The following is an 11358-nucleotide window of genomic DNA, read 5'->3' as shown; positions in this document are numbered from 1 at the left end:
CCACTTTATCGCCCAGGAGAATTTCTCACCCAGGCGAAGCGCCATGGCGCTTGCATGGTGCTGCGTCCTGTCACCTACTTATGTGTCTAGTCTGTGTTTTGCGCCTTTAAACTATTTATTCTCTACTCACAGCCATTGAATATTCACACTTTCAGTAGTAAAGCGCTTAAGCTAAATTTCCTCCTCGAGGCGAACAAACTGAAGTTCTTCTGTTGAAGCGTGCCTGCTAGTTTTCCTGCCGCACTGTGACTTCTGTAACTCCTGTGTCCCGCGGTGACTTCTGATCAGAGACTTCACACCATGACAATACGAAGCATTACAACACTAGCGCCACATTCTAAAAGCTCAGCAGAACATTACCTACGCCGACCATATCCTATGACCTAGTGGGTGGAAAAACAGCGCAAACGACAAGCACCAGATCAAAGAAACACAAGACGAGCGCTGACTAGGGACTGAAAGATTATTCAAATAGGGAACTCAATATATGGAAAAAGTGACCACCCTATCAAGAAGTGGACAAGCAAATACACGTGTCGCTACGTAGGATGCAGGCACGCAATCTCGCTTTAATGCAGGAAAATGGATGGTTTACTAAAGCACAACCTAGTTGTTTTTCTTCATGTGTTAGATCTCCATTAGCTCTCTGACCAAGGCTTTCTCTCAATACAGCAACAAACTCCCGCTTTTCCAGCAGAACAAGCTCTTGTTCATTGCCCAGTCTACCCCCGACATCCAACATGTAAGCTGGAAGGACAACGTGCTCGCCGACGCGCTTTCACGTGTGGCAGCTACCAGCTCTTTGCAGATAACAGCTGACGCCTTCGCCAAGGCTCAGACTATGGCGGTCGAACCGCAAGAACTTCTTAAGGGGGTCCTCACTACAGCTGCATTAAGTCCCCATGCCTGGATCGACAGCGACTACCTACTGCAACATGACAACAGCATTAGGCAGGTGTTACTTGCCCTTTTTCTATCGCTGTGGCCTCTCCAACGAGCTCCATAATCTCAGCCACACCGGCATACGCGCCTGTACACGCCTCGTGGCCAGCCGCTATACCTGGTCCTCCATGCAGCAGGATTGCTGTGACTGGGCCTGCTCCTGCATTCAATGCTAGTACTCTAAAGTCAGCAGGCACGTCAATTCCCCAATCGGAGTTTTCCCCCCGGCTCTCTGGTCAATTCTAACACATCCACTTTGACATCACAGGGCCCATTTCCATGCTGCACCATATCGCTACTGCCGTACCGCAACCGATGGTATACTCGGTGGTCTTAAGTTTGGCTCCTCGAGGGAATCACTGAGAAAGACGTCGCCTCGGCCTTATTCGCAGGCTGATTGCTCGCCTCGAGGACCACCAGCTACCCCCCTGCTCTAATGGGATGATCGAGCGTTTCCACCGAGAGTTGAAAGTAGCCATCATGTGCCATCCAAACTCGACCTGGCTCGAAGCCATTCCAGCTGTGACCCTTGGTCTCAGCGCTACCTTCAACCTGGACATTCAGGCTACACCCACGAAGCTCGCGTACGGGTAACCACTTTATCGCCCAGGCGAATTTCTCACCCAGGCGAAGCGCCATGGCGCTTGCATGGCGCTTCGTCCTGTCACCTACTTATGTGTCTAGTCTGTGCTTTGCGCCTTTAAACTATTTATTCTCTACTCACAGCCATTGAATATTCAAACTTTCAGTAGTAAAGCGCTTAAGCTAAATTTTGTGATGCGTTTTGAGCTCATAAATAAATTAGTGAAGTCAATGAGCTTGTATTTATGTTCTGTTTACAGCTATACTTCAACAGCGAGAAGGTGCGACATTGTGTTACACGTAGTCTAGCTACTGTGGGCTTACTTACAAAGCCTTGATGCCAATTTGTTAGGTGTTCCCGCACTCACAGAATCGACAGAAAATAATTCACTTGTTAGCTCATGCAGCGTTAGGACGCAGTGCTTCAGCTGGAAAGAATGATCATCAAGTGTGGCCCGGAGAATGTGGTGTGTGGTATGTGGTGGACGGGGTACGGTAGTCCCCACAGGGGCGCCAGCTTTCGGTTTTCTTCGGGTAAAGGTGAAGTGGCGAGGCGCATGGGACATCAGAGCGGCAGGCGATACCCTCATGGAGCAGCGCTTGAAACTGACACTTTCTGGGGCAAGGTGATGGGCACGCAAAACATTGTGGGGTCTGGGATTGTCCGGGTGTAGTGTACAGTGGTGTGCTACAACCCGCTAGGGCGCGCCAAACCAGGATATTCGGTGAGGATGGCGTAGTACGGTGAATAATTTTCAGCACCACGTACCTTGACGCTTGGCTGGTGGGTAGTTGTTGGCTGTGCTAGCGAAGAATATCCCGTTATCGCTTTGATGAATAGTCGTGAAGGCAATCAGCTAGGGGCTTGTAGTGCTAAAAAAATCTGAGCCGAAGATTTGCTCTATGACGTCGGGGACGACAAAATTCCAATGAATGCATAGGGTTTTAAGCTTGACGTTTAGGTGGAGCGAGCCGTGCGTTCATTATTGACCTGTTTGCAGCGCGGTGCTCGAAAGATGAAGGAGGACGGGTACCTTGAAGATTGGCTCGTGGGTAGCAGCAGGTGTCGGAACCGCTGTCGGCAAGGAACCGCTGCGTTGTAATTTGATAGGGGACGAAGATGCGACGGCCGCCAAGTTGTCAGTTCGCAGTCGTATACAGGAGCAGCCGTTAGCATTTCCCTTTTGTCCAGCGAAGCATGGTGGTCGACATTGTCGTGGTCTGTCCACGAGGTGTCGATGGTAGTTGCACCGGCCCTCGTCACCAGGCTGGTGCGACGATGTGGTGTTATGGTCTCGGCTTTGCCGGTGGCGCGTCGGCAAGTGTTGATCCAGGCGTCTTGGAAGGAGCTAAACTGTCGATTGATATTGTCGATATGGCGCGCAAGGCTTGTGGTGTTCACCAGTATGGCGACAGCCTGTGCTGTGGGCAAGAACTGTGGCGAACAGGTCTGAATGACGCGATCAGCGATCCTAGCAAGTTGGTCAAGAAGTACCTTAAGCTGAGCCTGCTGAATTGCCTTGATGTTAGGTGTAAGTCTTTGAAGCCAGAGTGCTGGCAGTATATATCCTGAACTTCATGTTGCCCGAGAGAGCACGTATGCGGCGGAGTAGCTGCGAAGGCTTGCGCCCAGCAAATTCAGCGAGCTGTAGTTGGCGCAGTTTCTGGTCTTCCGATAGTGGCCAGCGGCAGATGCGTTAGGTTTTGAAGCTTTCGTAAAGCTTGGCCGTTGGTCGGTTGCCAAGGATATTCCGTTCCTCTTTGGCTTAGCGGGCATCGAGGTGGAAGACGAGATAATCGCAGCGGGTCCGGTCTTGCGTGATGTGTGCGAGGATGAAGTGGGCCTCGACTTGGACGAACTATATCTCGGATGAATACGGCCAAAACGGCAGAGGCTTGACAGCTACACGCCAGACATCGAACGGGATAGCGTACGGAATGCCGTGTGCCGGGGTTCTGACGTCCTCGGCGGAGACGGCAGGATGGCACTTCACGGGAGCTTTGAGTTGGCCGTACCGTTCCTGAAGCTGTTGGTCTTGCTCGTCCATGGAGATGGGTTATAGTCCGTAGTCTGGGTCACCAGATGTGTGATGTCGTTTCTGCTGAAGGACAATTCCAACATAAAAACGTAATAACTTTTTATTCGAGTAGCAATGGCAGCAGTCGAGCATACCAATGAAATACTTGTCTCAGTAGCGGAAGGAAAAAAGCCGCTCTTCCTAACTGGGTAGCCTTTTTTGTGTAGCCACTTCGCTGGCGCATGCTTCGGTTGGCGCAGTATTTTATCGCTAATGGCGTCCAGTGTGCGGACATGTATTGCTCGGCCGGACGATAAAAAGGCGAGGCTGCGTGGAAATATGCGCACCTGTGTCATCACATGTCCATTTCGCTGAAGCACATGATTTTGCTAGAAATCGTTGAAGAGGTCTGGCATGTACGGCGCTCAACCAGGTTCCTGAGCTTCCTGTTAGTGATTTTTTTCTAATCCCCTGGGTTGATGTTGTTCTAAGGTTGTACATGGCTGCCAGTATTTCCCATGCCGAGATGTCTGCGTCTAATTTGGGGCTCGGGTGGGAGCGGTAGTCCGGGAGTGTTGGGCTAATAGTGGTAGTTAGGCACTATTCTTTCAAGGCTTGGAGAAGGTCGTCATCTTTTAGGCAGATTTATGGACGATTCGGATAACCTTTCTGTTGGTTGTTCTTGCTAAATAATAGTGAGTAGAACTGAGTAGTATTGATCTGGATCCAGCAGACAGCGGAAAAATGTCCACGTGTCTTTCAAGCCGAGATTCCGCCTATGCATTTACATAGCGGACCCCATTCCTGACATGCCAACTGTCCTGCATAGGCTTCAATCGCTTTAGCCATTGTTGCGATGGGACTTTTGAGAAGAGTGTTATGTTTGTTCACTACCGTCTTTGCAGACCGCCGTGTGCCTCCTATGTGAGAAGGATGCGGCTGTTTGCGATTTCGGTATTGAGGGTGTCTGGGATTGTGGAGGTTTGCCACTGAGCCCATCTGTCGCGATTGTCAAAGATGTTTGGAACTGAATTGCGAGTGTGGCGGAATTTACCCTAGTTTACAATTTCAAATGCGCGTCGAATATTTAATAGTGACCTGAACTGAATTTCAGGATTTAATATAGAGTGCTGGCTTATGCCACAACGCAAAAAAATAAATGCCTCGTAGTGTGACTATTAACTTAGAAACTTCATTGCAAAAGAAAATGATTATCCGTCCTGCAAAGTTATGGCAGGTAGACTGCTGCTGATATCTCTGACGGTGCTATGACACTCGATACCTGTGCGTGCGGAGCCATGCTAACAGTATATATGTTTTGATTTTCTCTTTCCAATGAGGCCTTTTTTACTACCAGGACGACATTCACATTCATTACACCTCTTCTAGCTATCGCTCTTTCACTATGTTCCAGCCATGCATAATAATATTAATTATAATTATAATAATCATAATAATATTAATAATAATAGTAATAATAATAATAATAATAAATTGGTTCATAGGAAAAAAAAGGCGCTGTATCTGCACACCCATTTTGCTTGGTTTGGTTAGTGGTGTTTAACGCCGGTAAGCGCCTCAGGCTGAGAGACGCCGCAGTAGAGGACTCCGGAAATTTCGACCACCTGGGGTTCTTTAACGTGCACTGACATCGCACAGCACAAGTGCGCCTTGCTTTTCAACTCCACGGAAATGCGGCCGGCAAGGCCGGGATTCGATACCGCTTCCTTGGGAACAGTAGCCGAGCGCCGTAACCACTGCGTCACCCCGGCGGGGGACACATTTTGCGGACACCTGAACTTATACCTAAACCTCGCCGTAAGGGAAGGAGGAAGGTGGGAATGAAAGTGGAAACAGAGAAAGCGGTGCCGTAAAGGGGGCTGCGGTGTAATTTCGACCCCTTAAGGATCTGACATCGCCCAGCACACGGACGTCGACTTCATTTCGCCTCCATCGAAACGCAACGTTGCTTAAACGTGAGAACGGAAGAACTCCACACGAGCTCCGCTGATTTCGTTTCTTTACCCTAGTCAGTCAGACCTACAATACTTCCATTGATATCACAAGATTCCTGATGACGAGCGGGATCTAAGGATACCATCCAGACGTACGTACAACGAGGTTTGACCCTTCTATGTCACCTTTCTCCGTGACAAAGCCAGATGCTTCGCTAGGCCTACTGCGCCGCGCCGAAGAATAAGGAGCCCTGCATCGCAGTGGCATTCGCCCCCTGCGTCGCAGCAGCGTTCGCCAGCTCGGCTGCTCCGTGGACCATGCCAGCGCCGTGGTTCGTTATGAGGGTCACTGTAGAAGGCATCCCAATTTCTCGAGAATTAGCAGCCAGTGATTGGCTGACTAAAGCTAACAAGCTCCGGGAAGCGCGAACATCAGGGCCTCCCTTGCCAGATTTCCCTGGAGACAAAGCGGGCTCGAACCAAGCGTCCCAAATCAACAATTGGCTGCGCGCGAAGATGGCAGCTGAGCTCACGTCTGGGCAGCAAGGACGCTTACTAGCCAAAAACTCTGTAGCAACGAATCAGCCTCGCGTACCCAGCGACGCTCTCAAGCTAATTGTGCGCCCAGGGGGCGGACTGCCACTCTCCAAGATTACAACCTACCTACTACTGGAAGAGATTTGCACGGCTGCTCGCTTTACCAGGGACGCTGTTTGTCACGAAGACCTAAGAAAAGCTAACCTGATTCAGAATTCTTTCGCGTACTGCACCCCAGTTGTCGAAAGAGCTTAATGGGTGGTGCAACTCAAAGAGATCACCGTTGACAACAAAGCTTATGAGATATTCGTCTACTGCGCTCCAGATGATATTTCGAGCCGTGATGTGATTCGCGGCGCCGACATCCAACTGGATCGAAATACAATTCAACCAGAGTTACAAGACAACAGTAACCCACCCATTGTGGACATTCGGCAGCTCGGGAACACCACCACAGTACTCGTCACATTCGCTCAGCGCCAAGTACCTACCTGGGTCTACTTTTTCAACAGTCGCCACAGATGCAGCATATTCAAGAAGAAGAATAAGAGGTGTGCTAATGCTGTGGTGAGCTCGGTCATCGAGCCGATGTTTGTGCAAGCACAACTACCAACTGCAGAGGTGGAGGAGGAGGAAACAACTTTATTTAACGCATTGCATTAAGCGTTAAGAATGTCCTGGGCCAGGGTCACCAAGGCCAACTGATCTTGCAGCTGGTCAGAGGCTAACCAAGCCCGCCACGTTGGGGGAGGAGGGTGTGGAAAGTGAGGAGATTGGAGGTCGACAGGGCATGAAAAGATGCAATGCTCCAAGTTTGCTTAGTGTTCTGGCCAATTTGGGCATGCAGGGGAATGAATGATTCTGTATAGAAAAGATCGGGCAGGAGTAAGCAGTTTATTTGGTTGTATGCGTCTAAGAATGCGGATTTGCGTGGTAGTGAGAGATTTATCAGGAAGAGGAAGTGTACGGAGTGTTTCTCTAATGTTGTCGTAGTGAACGTTTGTGGGCTATCCAATCCTACCAACGACCACACGTGCAAACCAATGTGCCGCCTGTGCGGCAAAGAACATCTCACGGGTGATAGTCGCTGCAAGGAAATCTTCAGGATTCCTTACGAAGTCAAGCGTAGGAAGTGGGAGAAAATTCGAGATGCTGAGGCAGATAAACTCAAAACCTAAGAGACCGCCAAGCGGATCACACTCCAGCGCACCAGCTGATGGGACCGGCAACGCTCCGAGAGCCAGCAGCGGCAGCCCCGAGACCGTTCGAGTTCTTTTCCACAGCTTAAGTCTCCCAATCCACGGCTGGGTTCTCAGTGAACCTGGCTGGATGGATGGATGGATGGATGGATGGATGGATGGATGGACGGACGGACGGACGGACGGACGGACGGACGGACGGACGGACGGACGGACGGACGGATGGACGGACGGATGGATGGATGGATGGATGGATGGATGGATGGATGGATGGATGGATGGATGGATGGATGGATGGATGGATGGAATATAGGGGCGTCCCCTTTGAAACGGGGTGGTAGCAGTAATTATCATGCTCGTTGTTCTCCCTATATCTTAAATATTGTTTTAGATTGGTTAACTAAACCATCATTCTATATAATAAATCTTTGTTTCTACGTTACTAACATGTCACTTCTCTGCGTTTAGGCTACCAATCTTCCTGTCGTTTTTTGCTAGTTCACACCGCCGGTTTATTCACCCGGCCACTGGTATCTCTAAACCCCAGAGCTTCAGGAACAGTGACAGCGCCTGCATCAACTTTCGGATGGATACCATTACATTCGAGTATATTACAGTCAATTGTTTCACAGAAGTTACCACATACACTACGAGTGTCATCTTCATTGTTAAATTTCTTCTTGCAGCTGCGTGTTCTAAGGCCCCCTTATCTAGCTTCAAAAAGTAGGGCACTGGCTCATGAGTTATCAAAGAAATCTTCCTTCCTGATCTGCATTTTGTTTCTTTCTCTCTGTTTCTTTTCATCAAATGTATTCAATTTTTACTTTCTGTTTTTCACCTGTTGCTCAATGCTCTTTTATTTCTCCGTCCTTGTGACTAGCATACTAACTAGTTAGTTTCCTAGTTAGTCCAGCAGACAGGGGACTCTCCTCACCCTTTAAAGCAGCCGCCGGGGCTACCACCATCTCTACCCGATCTATGATAATGTCAAGAACCGGTGAGTACACAGGAAGTGACTCCCACAACTCTAGACACACACAAAGCGATTATAGACCTGACAGCAGTCATTCAACAACTGATAATCAGAGTAGAGGCTCCCGCAAAGCGATCGGCCACACTCACTCCGTCTCCCCCGTAACCCAGTAATATGCGTTGTGGGGCTAGTTGGTTCATACTCAGATAGGTTTTATGCGCACAAAAAGACGACACAAAAAGACAAGGGAGACAGGACGGAGCGCATCCTGTCTCCCTTGTCTTCTTATGTCGTCTTTTTGTGCGCATAGAACCTATCTCCCCCGTAACTGCGGGGATCATATGAATCAGTACCTATGGATATCGCTCCTCCCACCCGATCCACACAAAAATGCAATATGCGACACCGACTCACCCGCGGAGAGTTGGCAGGCGCGTTTTTCCAAAGTTGAGGTAAGCTGCAACCTAAGTCAAACTCGCATCAAGACTTTAGAAGCACACATCGAATGCTCACTCCACACAATCGGCTCACAAGTCACGAAACAGATTGAGATGCTGAGCAAAGCTATAGAGGCACAGGGCAAACTCCTCGCTGCCTTGGTACCCACGGACCCGGCGCCGACACTCGTTCAAACCCCACAACTCTCCAAGCCTAATCATGGCGAGCAGCTCATGTAACACCACCATCTGGCACTGGAACTGTCGTGTGTTCGCGGAACTTGCCGATTACAGCACATACCTATCGGAACGAGACGTAATCTCACTGTCCTCCAACACAATTTAGATCTAACTTTCCCCGAATACGTCTTCTTAGAAATATAACCTCTACCCTGACGTAAACGTTGCACTAGTCTGTTTATGTTTCAAGTCTACAGCCCTCCCCGAGCCCATAAGAATATTTTCGGTCCGCTTTTCCTCAAAGCCCAGCAGCTGGCGCAGGGGCAACCTGTCATAATTCTTGGTGTCTTTAACGCGTTCACCGCGTTTGGGGCTACCACTATGACTGCTAAAGGTCGACGCCATTGGGATGACTGGCATACGCACCAGCTGACTATTATCACAAACTTGTCCTACCCAACTAGGCACGGTAGGGGCCTACACCGTGATACAACGCCTTTACGATCTCCGGAGTTAAAGCGACTTGGTGTCAAACGAAAACTTTGGGAGTGGTCACTTCGTATTCGAAAACGTGATACACGAGCCCACCAGGCAGTGTACGCGGCCGGCTCAGGTAAATGACTGGGACTGCTTCCGGACACACAGGAAACAGCAGAACAAACCTCCCGCTATTACTGCCATCAAGGCGTGGACAGCCGAAATTTTCAAACAAGTAGCCGATGCCACACAAACCGTCGAGTTAGAAGACAGTGTCCCACACTGCGACCGCTACTACTCTCATCTGTGGGAGCGCAAGAATTTGCTCGAAGCTCTAATTGCCACTCGGAAATGGGACGCCAACAGCTCGAGAGAATCTTCCACCAGTATCCTGGCACGTCTGACGAGCTCATACAAGAGCTTATAAATACCTAAATCCGCCCCGAACCAGCAACCATCCTCCCCTTCTATCAGGGCGCGGACAATCTCTATCTAGACGCTTCAATCACTTTTGCGGAGGTCCGAGCGGAACTAAATCGCCTCAAGACCGCATTTCAAATAAAATACTTAGGAATCTAGACGACGCATCCATTATTGCTCTTACCGACTATTTTAAAGAATGTTGGGAAAGCGGTATCATCCCTCACGATAAGAACAGACTCTCACGATACCTTGAAGACATCCATCTTCTACCACACACAATGTTCGGCTTCTGCCCTCATTTAGCAGCTCTCGGACATCCTGCTTCTTCTCCGTCAACAGGTAGTGAGACGTGCACTAGACACGAAAGTTATCGTCGGCCTCGATGTTGCCAAAGCATTCGACAACGCCTGCCATGGAGCGCTTCAACAACTTCAGGCTCTCGGTGTTGGACATCGCACAATTGCATACATCCGAAACTTCCTCACCGACCGCACAGTGCAGCCTAAAGCCGGCACGGGAGGTCCTTCCAGCAGCTCTCCGGGAAACCGTGGCACGCCGCAAGGCGCCGTACGTTCGCCGATGCTTTTTACCGTCGCACTGATAGGCCGACCGAAGTTACTAGCCGACATCTCCCACCTGCATCACAGCATTTATGCTGACGACCTCCCACTTTGGATAACGCCCGGCAGAGACGGCCATATTGAATAGACTTTACAGACCGCAATCGAACGGATCGGAGATTATTTAAGTACGGTTCGCCTCACGTACTCGGCGACAAAGTCCAAAGTCCGAGTATATTATCATCCCTTCGCCGGAATGAGGCCCGCCAAAGATACTTCCTGATGTCAACCTGCAGGTCCATGGAAACCCGATTCCTCGAACAGAATAACATCAGGATCTTGGGCTTGTCCCTGCAGGCTAACGGCACAACAACATCACGCTTCAACACATCAACCAGTCGTTGGTACAGATCGGACGCCTCCTTAAGCGAATCTCCAACAAGCATCATGGTATGCGAGAGTCCGACCACCAGCGCCTCGTTAAAGCTTTCATGTGCCCAAGCATCACCAACTCTGGACCTTACGTCTCACTAGTGCCGAACGCGAACGGCTAGACGCGTCACTTCAAAAAGCATACAAAATGGTCCTAGGTCTTCCCGTATACACAGCTACCCATAAGCTCATGGCTATCAGAATCTTGAATACCGTGAGAGAACTGATCGAAGCAACCCTCACCGCCCAGTATGAGTGGCTCTCAATCACACATGCTGGCCGAGCGGTACTGCAGCAAGATGGGATCTCGCCACCGAGATCGGCCCATGGTAACGCTGAACTTACACAGGAATATCGCCTAAATCTCCGCAGTCCTCCCATTGACAAACGGATGCACCCGGAACACCACGCCGAGAGACGGGCCGATGGGGCTCGTCAATTCGAGAAACGATTCAGCGGACGTCCAGACATCACGTATACGGACGCCTCTTGCCATTCATCGAGGCCAGCGATTTTGGCAGTAGCTCTCGCCCCTCATCGCAGCCGGTACACAGCCTGCAGCATTCGCAGTGCAGAAACAGTCACCGCAGCTGAGGAGGTTGCCTTTGAGCCAGTGCTAGCCCCGACCCTAATACCAAAGTGG

The 11358-nt window shown here is 50.0% G+C and overlaps 1 pseudogene; it reads right to left on the bottom strand.

Moving 5' to 3' along the window:
• Positions 1-2507: 2507 nt before the first annotated feature.
• Positions 2508-3572, bottom strand: LOC146174853 (uncharacterized; annotated as a pseudogene).
• Between the last annotated feature and the right edge of the window lie 7786 nt (positions 3573-11358).

The sequence above is a fragment of the Amblyomma maculatum genome, chromosome 11, assembly GCF_055883805.1.
Source record: "Amblyomma maculatum isolate TAMU_Amacu chromosome 11, ASM5588380v1, whole genome shotgun sequence".
In the NCBI taxonomy this organism is placed as follows: Eukaryota; Metazoa; Arthropoda; class Arachnida; order Ixodida; family Ixodidae; genus Amblyomma; species Amblyomma maculatum.
This window is presented reverse-complemented; position numbering and strand designations above follow the sequence as displayed.